Below are 11,728 nucleotides of genomic sequence, written 5' to 3'. Positions count from 1 at the left end.
AATGTCCTTTTTTTAATAAGAAAAGGTTAAATGGATTTTCTACACAAAGAATGCAGCATATTATGAACAGCAATCTTATAAATAAGATGAAAAATTTAATGATTTATTTTTAACCACTTTTGCAACATATCTAACTATTGTAAAAAATATTACTTATATAAAGGTATTCTTCCATGGGAAAAATGTATTGAAACATTTTTTAACATTATCATACACCATTCTTCAGATTGAAAGTCATATAGTATTAATTGAAAATAAAAATAAATGGCTGCTATTTATTTAATAATCACCTCCTATATTCCAGGATTTGACTAAATGTTTTTAATGCATTATGTTATTTAACACTCACAACAATCCTAACTTGTAAATACTGTGATCATTTACACTTTACAGATGAGAATATTAATCTTAAAGATATTGAATATCAAAGACACCCATCTAGTGAATGACAGAGCCCAGAATGGAATTTTGGTCCCTCTGATTCCTGAGTCTGCACCATTCATTTTACTCTATACCTTGAAATTCAAGTATTAAACTTCCTTTCTAATATCTTCAAATTTATTTAATAAATGAACCACTAATATCAAATGAAATAATTTCAGAGATATGGACCTCACTACTATAATTTACCAATGACAAAAATCTCCTTTGTATACATTGAAATTCTACCTGTATAATATATATCCACTGGTTCTGTGCTTTTTTTCTTAATTTTTGTTTTTCTGTTTTCAGTTTGTCTCTTCTGGAGCATTACACTATCATTTTGCTACCATGGCTCCCATAAAGCTCCTTATTTTCATACTAAACATACTCACTTGCAATGGTAGCCTCTGAAAGGATATGTTGTCAAGTTCTCTCACTACCTCTTCTTCTGCACCTAGGTCGACTCTTCTTCCAATTTCCTCTTTACAAAGGGCACCTCAGCTGGGTACAACCCTCCATAAGGATTTGATGACTAAGAATACTATGAGTTTCAATTCACATCTACAATTTCTTTCACATCAAAGCACTAACATTACATGTAAAGCCAATTTAATTCTGCGGTTAGTTAGAGATCTAGTAAACAAATAGCATTCCTGAAAGGACTCACACTTTTTTTTCCCCCTCCTTGGATGATTTATTAGGCAAATGATTCAGGAATAGCTTTGGATAGGAAATAAACCTATGAGGCAATCCAATAGAGAAAAGCCTGAAGCCACTTCCCTCATAATCCTTTAGTGATGGTCATGAAATCAACCAGAAGTAAAAAAACTAGTACTTTGTGTCTAAAGTCATCCAAGTGTTTGAGCACAGAGATAGAATGGAAGCCTTTCCTGATGCTATGTATGTGGGAAAAACTGAATTCACCAAATTTCACTGGGAATACTTGAAGATCAATCTGAAAGGACCCCCAGAGAGCCTTCTTACCCATATTGAAATATTAAAGTCCTATGACAGTAATGTGGAATCATGGAACACAGATATAAGCGTATAATACAAATACGTATAGCATTTCTGCCTTCAATATATCAGTTCATATTAATAGGCATCGTAGAAAAGGGAAGGCTATTGGTTCTCTTCATTCAAGAGAGAAATTGAGAGCTGGAAATGCTAAATAGCCTTTTACATTTCACCCAGTAAATGGCAGTGGAGCTGAGAAAAACAAGATTGGCCTTCCAGTTTAATGCACTCTACAAACTTCCTCTCATGAAATGTGCTGCAGTCCATCACACTTAACCTACACTTTCCACACCTCCAGAAGGAGATATCCACAGATATACCTATTTACTTTGGCATGAACTCAAAGAAATAAGCTTGCAAATCAGACCTTTTCTTTGTGCATTAACTTTCATTTCTCCTTTCCACACTTGCACTGTAAGAACATCAGGTAGATCCATTTACTTCCACCCCCTCATCCCACTGCTTCTCCTAAAGTGACATATTAATTATGGCTCATTTGAAATTTTCTCTTACAAATGTAGACTGAGACTTCAACACCTAAATGAATTATATATACACCATGCAAGACTGTTTGTTCCAGGTTTCTTAAAAGGAGAAAATGAATGCAGTGTATTAATCATCGAACTTATGTCTCTGATTGAAAAATGAATTATTTGCATGAGTAACACTGGGTTTTATAATATGTTACTTTCTAGGATGAAATTAAAGCTCTGTATAGGCTACACAATCGTGGTCAACCCAAGTTGTTGAGACTTACTATCAATTGGTTCTGTAGTTATCAATCAAATTTACTGGATGGTAATCCAAATTAGCTTTATAGAAGGTCTAAAAATCCAGGTTGACTACTGCAGACCTAAATACTTTTTACACACAAAGAATGAATGTACCTCCTAGTGTAGACTTATTTATTTTTTTAAACTTAACTTCCAAGTACAGAGTAGGAAAGACAAGTGGAATAGCCATAAAATAGATTTATCCAGTCTATAGTCCTTCTGATTTAACTTCTTAGAGAGTAAATTCTTCATGTTTTTTATTTTACTTAAAACCATTTTACAGATACACCACACAGGCAACTCAAAATTACAGGGATGAAACTACCAATAAGATCAATTATAAGGAGAAAGACATAAAATTCAAGAAGAGGAAAACCACCTTGAATAGAATATAGGTAGTCTGAATAGTCATTGAAACCATCACATAGAATGTGCATGAATCAGTGGAGGAAAAAAAAAAGAATACCCTATGAGCATAATTTATTAAACTCAGCAGGTACAGGAAATGTATTCAATAATGAGAGTTCTATTATAGACAGGAGAGCCTAATTGCTTTTTTAAAAACTTAAAATGTGTAATGGCACCAATTCAAAAGAATTTTATTTATTTAAATAATGGTAGTGAGTGGGGAAATGTTGATGGGGCCCTGCTCAATGTAGTTACTCGAGGTCCTGGGCTTATGGAGGCTCTGCCATATTCAACACATGTCTTCTAAGGTTACTATGGGGACTGTTTCCCTTCCACTCAGCAGGTAAGGGAGAAAAGATTGGAAAAGTGCTTGCAGTGATTTTTAATAGGCCAGGCCTGGATGAGATGCACATCTCTTCTATTCACATTCTACTGGTTAGACCTTGTCACATGATCACAATAAAACACAATAGAGACTGGAAAATGTAGCTGTGTGGTCACGAAAAAGAGAGTACTATGGATTTTGTTTTTTAATAGCTAGCAGTTTCTGCCACTATCGGCCCTTTTAGTCAACATAGTCATGTTCACCCTTCTTCCCCCACATAGAACACATTCAATAATATCCTGCAAAGAGACAATCCACTTAATGCATCCAGCTCAAAATCCATGGGTCACTGAGTTATTCTGTTTCTCCCTATTCAAACTTGAGGTGATTTCTTGTGGTCCTGTGAGATGTGAACCATGAAAGCAAGTTCTTCCTCCTTCCCATACATACCTCTTCATCAATAGTGGGGCAGAAATAAGATAACTCTGATAAAGACTCCACGATGAAGAGAGGAAAGTGGTAGACACACAGTGATCACAGCTCATAGCAATGATGAAACCTTGCTGGGCAGAAACAGGGAAGACACAATTCATGAGAGTTGGGCAAGTGCCAAGATTCTGATTTAACTCTCTAGGAGCAGCTACTGTGTCCACTGTTCTCCATGACCATGGCTGTACCCTCTGTTTTTGTTTTTGTTTTTTGTGGTTTTTTTCCTTGTCCGTTATCCTACATGGTCATATCTGAAATGAACACTAAAAGAAATGTACTCACTTTCAGAAGTCAAAATCATTACTGTCTATTTCCTGCTAATGTAATTTTGGGAAAGCAAGGGTTGTTTTATAATCACAGAGTTTTGTAAGGCTGGAATTATTATTTTATTGGCAATACAATTCCCTCAAGTTCTTAGTTGGCCTCTGATCTATTTGTTTCCAGTCAGTTCCATGAGTCAGTAATAATTACCTAAATTCTTTTTCAGATTTAAGACTTGGATCTCTTTTACTTACTTGTTTATTTAAGTTTTCATTTATTTGTTTATTAACTTGCTTTGCTTTCCACCTCTCATCCTTTCCTCTCAACTTAATGGCAGTTACTTGGGGTCTTCTAAAACAAAACAGGCTTTGACGGGAAGGTAACCCACTTAATTATTTTGACATATAATTCACATAATATACTATTCACCTATTTAAAATGTACAATTAAATGGTTTTTAGCATATTTACAGATATTGCAACTTCACCACAGTCAAATTTACAACATTTTTGTCACCCTACAAAGTAACATCATTCTTTTTACCTACCACATACCTACTCCTTCATTCCCCCAACTCTAAGAAAACTACTATTTCTGTCTGTATAAACTTGCCTATCCTGAACATTTCATAAAAATAAGATCATATAGTATGTAGTATTTTGTGACTATCATCTTTCACTTAGCATATTATTTTCAAGGTTTATCCATATTGAAGTATGTATTAGTACTTCATTTATTCCTTTCTACGGCTGATTAATATTCTGTTGCATGAATCTATCATATGCTGTTTACTCATTCATCAATTGTTGAATACCAGGAGTGCCAAAAAATTGTACACAAGCAGACACTTTGGTCAACATTTCTCAAGCAGTATTTCATGATAATCTGAAGTGTCTGAACTCTGATGGTAACTACTTTGAGCACCTCTTGTAATTGCAGAAATCAAACGTGACTTGTATTCATCTTCTGTTATCAGTAAGTATTGAGTATTATAATTTTAATAGTTTTCCTTTCTTAGAATGTGTATACATATTTTTGGCACCCTCTGTATTTCAGCTGTTTCTACCTTTTGGCTATTATAAATAATGCTACTACAAACATTCATGTACAACTTTTTCTGTAGACATATGTTTTCATTTCTCTTGGAGTGGAATTATTGGAACATGTGGTAACTCTATGTTTAACCATTTGAGAAACTTCCAGACTGTTTTCCAAAGTGACTGTACCAATTTATATTCCTACTGGCAGTGTAGGAGGATTCCAATTTCTGCACAGCTTCACCAACAATTGTTATTATTTGACTATTTGATTATAGCCATTCTAGTGTGTGTGACATGATATCTCGCTGTGGTTTTCATTTTCATGTCCCTGGTGACCAATAATATCAAACATTTTTCAACTGTTTATTGGCCATTTGTATGTCTTTTTTGGAGAAATGTTGATCCTTTAACCATTTTTCAATTGGGCCTTTTTATTACTGAGTTGCAAGTGTTTTTATATATTCTAGAAACAAGTTCTTTAACATATATATGATTTGCAAAATTTTTTTTCCTATTCTGTGGTTTCTTAAAAGTTAACTTTGATGAAGTCCAATTTATCTATTATGTTTGTTGCTGCTTGTGCTTTTGGTGTCATATCTAAAAATCCATTGCCAAATCTGAGATCATGATCATTTACCCCTATGCTTTCTTCTAAAAGTTTTATGGGTTTAACACTTGTGTTTAGGTCTTTGATCCATTTTGATTTAATTTTTGTATATAGTGTGAGGTAAAGTTCCAATTTCATTGCCTTGCATATGGCTATATAGTTTTCCCAGCATCATTTGTTGAAAAGACTATTCTTTTACCATCAAATGGACACCCTAGTCAAAAATCAGTCAACCATAAAAACATGAGTTTATCTCTGAACTCTTAATTCCATTTAATATATCTAAATGTCCAGCTTGATGCCAGTCCCACATTGTCTTGATTACTCTTGCTTTGTAGATGTTTTAAAATCAGGAATTGTTACTCCACCATTTTTATTCTTCCTTTTAAAAATTGTTTTGGCTATTCTGGGTCCCTTACAATTCCATATAAATTTTGGGATTAGGCTGTCAATTTCTACAAAGAAACCCAATGGAATTCAGATAGGTATAGCTTTGAATCTGTAGATTAATTGGAAGTGTTGCCATTTTAACAATATTAAGTCTTCTAGTGCAGAAACATAAATGTCTACCATTTATTTAGTTTGCCTTTAATTACTTTAAAAAATCTTTTGTAATTTTAAGAACATAAGTTTTGGAATTCCTTTGTTAAATTTATTCCTATACATTTTGTTATTTTTGGTTTTATTGCAAATGAAATTGTTTTCTTAATTTTATTTCATAATGCTCATGGCAGGCATATAGTAATGATTTTTGTATATTGGTCTTATATCCCCAATCTTGTTGAACACATTTCTTAGTTCTAAATAGTTTTAGTGGATTCTCTAAGATTTCCTATATATAAGATTTTGTCATCTCTGAATACAGTTTTACTTCTTCCTTTTCAACATGGTTATATTTTATTTATTATTCTTACCTAATTTCCCTGGCTAGAATCTCTAATACAGTGGTGAAAAAGTGGCAAGTGTGGGCATCGTTGTCTTGTGCCCAAACCTTAAAAGGGAAGCATCCAGCCTTTCACCATTAACAATGATGTTAGCTGTGGGTTTTTCAGAGATGCCCTTTATTAGGTTAGTGAGGTTCCCTTCTATTCCTAATTTGTTAAGTGTTTTTATTATGGAAAAGTATTGGGTTTTGTCAAACGTTTTTTCTGAATCTATTGAGACGATTATGTGGGGCTTTATTTATTTTATTGATATGGTGCATTACATTAATTTTCAGGTGTTAAATTAACCTTATGTTCCTAGAATAAGTCACACTTGGTCATGGTTTAATTCTTTTATTTATACCAGATTCAGTTTGCTAGTATTACCAGATTCAGTTTGCAAGTATTATGCTGATGATTTTTTTAATCCATAGTCATAAGACACAGTGATCTATAGTTTCCTTCTCTTATGATATCTTTGTCTGCTTTTAGTATCAGAGTAATACTGTTTGCATTTGCACCTTTTTCCATTCCTGTACTACTAATCTGTTTGAATATTTGAATTAAAAGTGTGTCTTAGACAGCAAATAGTGGGTCTTCCTTTTTCATCTAGTCTGACAACTTCTATTTTTTTTATTGATTGTTTAGTCTATTCACATTTAATGTATAATTATACCATTGAATTTATGTCTGCCATCTTACTTTTTTATCTATGTATCACAGGTCCATTTTTATGCCCTTAGTCTTCTTTACTGCTTTCCTTTGCACTAAGTGAATATTTTCTAATGTAGCATTTTAACATCTTTAATGACTTTTTTAGTGATTTTCTTAGTGGTTGCTCTAGGGCTTACTATACACCTCTTAGCAGAAACAGCTTCAGTTTTACACTAACTTAATTCCAGTGAGATATAGAAATGTTACTCCTATATAGCTCTATTCCATTTTCCCCCTTTTGGGGGTATTATTCTTATATATATTACATCCATAAATGTTATAAACCCAACAATACATGTATTAATATGATCATATATCCTTTAAATAAACTAAATTGAGAAAAAACAAGTAAATATTTATAGCTTTTTAAAAATATTAACATTTTTGTTTATCATTTCTGCTTGTCTTTACTTGTTCCTGTGAATTCAACTTACTATCTGGAGTCATTTACTTAGCCCAATGCAGCTTTGTTCTACCTCCTGGTGCAGTTATTGACAAATATATTGCATTTCTATATGTTCCAGGCCCAATAATACATTATATGCATGTGGCGTTAAAATCAGTTTAGAGAAAAACTGATGGCATGTGGCTTTCTAAATCAGTTTAGAGAAAAAAATGAAAATAAATATGCATTTGTATTGACTATTAACATTACATAATTCCTTTACCAGTGTTATCTTTTGTATTACTTTGTTTGTATTAGAATTACTCTCTGGAGTCACTTGCTTTCGGCCTGAATAAAATCCCTTTAGTATTTTTTATAAGTCAAGTGTGCTAGTAAAAAATGTTCTCAGCTTATGTTTACAAGGCAATGTCTTATTTTGTCTTTAAATTTGAAAGAGGTTTGCTGGATACAAATTCTGGATTGACGTGTTTTTTTTTTTTCTTTGAGCATTTAGAATGTGCTATACCATTGTTTTTTGGCCTCCATTGTTTCTGATGACAAGTCAGCTGTAAAACTTATTGGGGTTCCCTTGTAAGTAATGAATCATTTTTCTTTTGGCAATTTCAAAATGTTCTCCTTGTCATTGCTTTTCTGCATTTTTACTATGATGTGTCTATTTGTAGATTTCCTTGTGTTTATCTTAACTGAAGTTTATTGAATTTCCTGGATGTGCAGATTAATGTTTGTCAATAAATTTTGGAAGTTTTTAGCCATTATTCTTTCTTTTACTCACTCTCTTCTCTCTTTCTGGTCTTCCCACTAGGGGTATATGTTGGTGTGCTTATGGAGTCCCACATTTCTCTGAGGCACTGCTTATTTCCTTCATTCTTTTTTTCTCTGTTCTTCAGATGCATAATTCTATCAATCTATAAATTTGCAGGTTCTTTCTTCTGGCAGTTCAACTTTAGTATTGAGCACCTCTAGAAAAATTTTAATTTCAGTTATTATTTTTTTGACTCCAGAATTTCCATTTGGCTTTCTTCTTATAATTTCTATCTCTTCATTGATAATCTGTATTTGATGCATCATTGTCATCACACAATCTTTTAGTTTTTAATCATGGTTTCTTTAATTCTTCGAAAAGATTAATAATGGCTATTTTGAAGTCTTTGTTAAATCCAACATATTGTTGTTCTCACTGATGGCTTCTGTTGCCTGCTTTTTTCCTAGCATATGGGCCATACTTTTTTTTTAATTTGCATATCTGATTTTTTTTTTTTTTGTCAGAAACTGGATGTTTTAGATAATATTAGGTTGGTACAAAAGTAACTGTGGTTTTTGCCATTTTTAACCTTTTAAACTGCAATTACTTTTGCACCAACCTAATATATTACAATAAATCCAAGTACTCGGTTCTCCTCCTTCAGGTTTTACTATTGTTATTTATTTGCTTATTTGTTTAGTGACTGGCTGGATTATTTGAGTGAAGTCTATTACCTCCATAGTGTGAAGCCTCTGTTGTTGCTCCTCATTGGGTGCACCTATGCATATGCCCTTGGAATGCACTGGGATGACAGTGGTTTGGGCAGAGCTCTCTTGGACTATCTTTGCCCTGACCACAATAAGCTCTGCTAATTGCTAGCTGATCTTTCTACTGTTTTCAACCTGAGGATTAATTACATCACACACCAACCCAAAAAAGTGCAAGCTCTTTTGAAAGTACACTTAGTTCCTAGGTCAGTGTTTCAGGTTTGTTCTGACACCAAGACAGCTCCTCCCAGCTGTCCCTGTCCACATTTCTCTCCAGCAAACTAGCCAGTTTAGCCTACATCTCCATTGAATTCAACAATATCCTTCACCAAACCTTGACTCTTTTTTGAGAATGCCTTTAGACTTGAATCACTCCATGCTCTGTTGCAAATAAAGTCAATTAATCTGGGGATTCATTTGGAGATATCTATTCCATGCTTGTTTCTCCTCCCACCACCTCCCAGAAAAATCTTTGAGTCATCTCTAGGATGACAATGGCATACTTTTATCTGAACAATATGACTTTAGGAGCTTAGCACTTGAAGAGGGGATGGGGAGTGGAAAGCAGCCCCAGATCATCTCAACTTGCCTCTCTCAATGTAAGATCTCTCACCCCATGAGCCAGGGCAAGGTGGTCAGGGTTCAAATACCTTCAATGGTACCACACCCAGTTAGAGCTTCCATGTAATGAGAGGGAGCTGAGCAGCAAAAGAGGACTCATTCAGCTACACTTGCCCAGAACTTAGCCTCAGCAACAGATAACTGAGGAAGAATGAGGAATGCTCATGCTGTGCTCCTCTCAGGCAGAGATCTCTCTAACTGGGATCTAGGAGTGAAAGGGAGTCCTGTGTTCTGTCTCCTTGAAATGAGAGGCAAAGTGAGATTTCAGGTCTTGGTTCAAATATCACATACTTTTATAATTCTTATCTATTTTAGATTTTCTTGAATAATATTTCTTCATTTGTTGTATGACCATTTCCAAAAACTTTAATTAAAAAAAAAATAATCTATCAGTTTTACTAGGAAGGTCTGAGATGCTTCTAACACTGTCATGTCAGTAGTAAAACTCCCAACCCACTTAATTTTATCTTTGCTACAATGGTGAGTCCGTTTTTTGTTTTTTGTTTGTTTTTTATAGTAAGAAGTGTTTGGGAACTTTGACAGTTAAAGTTTTTATTTTATTTTTTTTCAGTCTTTTAACCTACACTTTGGAGTATAGTAGATAGACTTTACATTCTTAGGTATTCATTTACACTGACAAATTAACATATTCTTTTCTGATCTCATCTCATTCTTGTGACACCAAGCTAAATGCAGTGAAGAACAACACACATTTTTTCTGGCTCTTTCAACAACTTTTTTCTAGATTAGCAGGCTCAGTATATCTGCCTTTCAGGTTTATGTAGGCAATAGTTTTACCAAATGTTTATCCACTGCATAATATATATCTCCAATATATTCCTATTTCCCAAAATTTATTTCCTTGCTTTCTGCTGCCCAACCATTAGAAGTCAATGGCCTATATTGTATGTTTTTGACATGGCAGCAATATACATCAAGATATTAACTTCTGTTTTAATTAGGTGAAGAAAACCATTAAAATGAATAAACTCAGTTGAAACTTATTTCTAGCTCATATAATAGTCCTGGGTTGGAGATGAGATCAGTAGATCAGTACTCCTTATTCAAACTAAAATAGAAATTAAAAAAATAGAAAAACTATTGAGTGATAGACAGGATATATTTCAGGCCACACACAAACTAAAATATGTTTTTGTCTTACTTAAAAGTAAAAAAAAATATATATATATATATATATATATATATATATATATATATATATATATAAAACCTCTCTATATAGACTTAAAGATTTTTGTGGGCATTTATATGCACAAAGCTTTATTAGGCTGAAAGCTTTTATTAGAGGATATTTGCAAGCATGTTGAGAAGAGCATTTATAGAACATGCTAACATTAAAAGGGAGTTTCATTTCCTGAAGTGTTTTCATTTCACACATTTTGGGAGATAAGATTTGGAGAAAGAGATACAGGTTCCCCAATTCTCATATTTTCACATAAGGGTGGAATTTCCAATCCACTACTTAGAAGGGGAAATTAATGAGGGAGGGGTGCCTAAAGGTTCTCTAAGTTTCTCATTCTATCCCATGGTGTTATGGGATTGTGCCCACCCTCCATTCATAGGTTGAATTAGTAAGTCCCAGGATCTAAGAATGTGACTGTATTTATAGATAGGGCCTTTAAAGAGGTAATTAAGGTAAAATGAGGTCACATAGTGGGTTAATCCAACATAATTGGTGTCCTTATGAAAAGGGTTATTAGGATACAGATAATACAAAAACCTAGGGACAACCATATGAGGACACAGCTATCTGCAAGCCCACAAGAGAGACCTCAGGAGAAACCAACCCTGATAACTTCTTGATCTCATACTTCTATCATCCAGAACTATGAAAAAATAAATTTCTGTTGTTTAAGCCACTCAGTCTGTGGTATTTTGTTATGGCAGCCCTCACAAATGAACACACCTGGTAAGAGGGAAAACACACAATTGGGAAGTTTAGAAGTAAAAAGGCATGCTGGGAACCTTTCAGCAATAAACAGTAGCCAGTGAGCAAGGCATTCATTCATTTATCCAGAAGATAGCTGTTATATAAGTATTACAGACCTGGTATTGTGTTAGATGCTGCTAATTCAGCAGTAAAACATTCTGATATGGCCCTTGCCTGCAAGAAACTAAGAAGCTAATGGAGAGGGAAAAAAATGAAGAAACTTTTGTGCACATAAGACCCCAGAATATGGAGGAAAACTGA

Source organism: Rhinolophus hipposideros (assembly GCF_964194185.1).
Source record: "Rhinolophus hipposideros genome assembly, chromosome: 6".
Classification (NCBI taxonomy): domain Eukaryota; kingdom Metazoa; phylum Chordata; class Mammalia; order Chiroptera; family Rhinolophidae; genus Rhinolophus; species Rhinolophus hipposideros.
Note: the sequence above shows the minus strand (reverse complement) of the source record.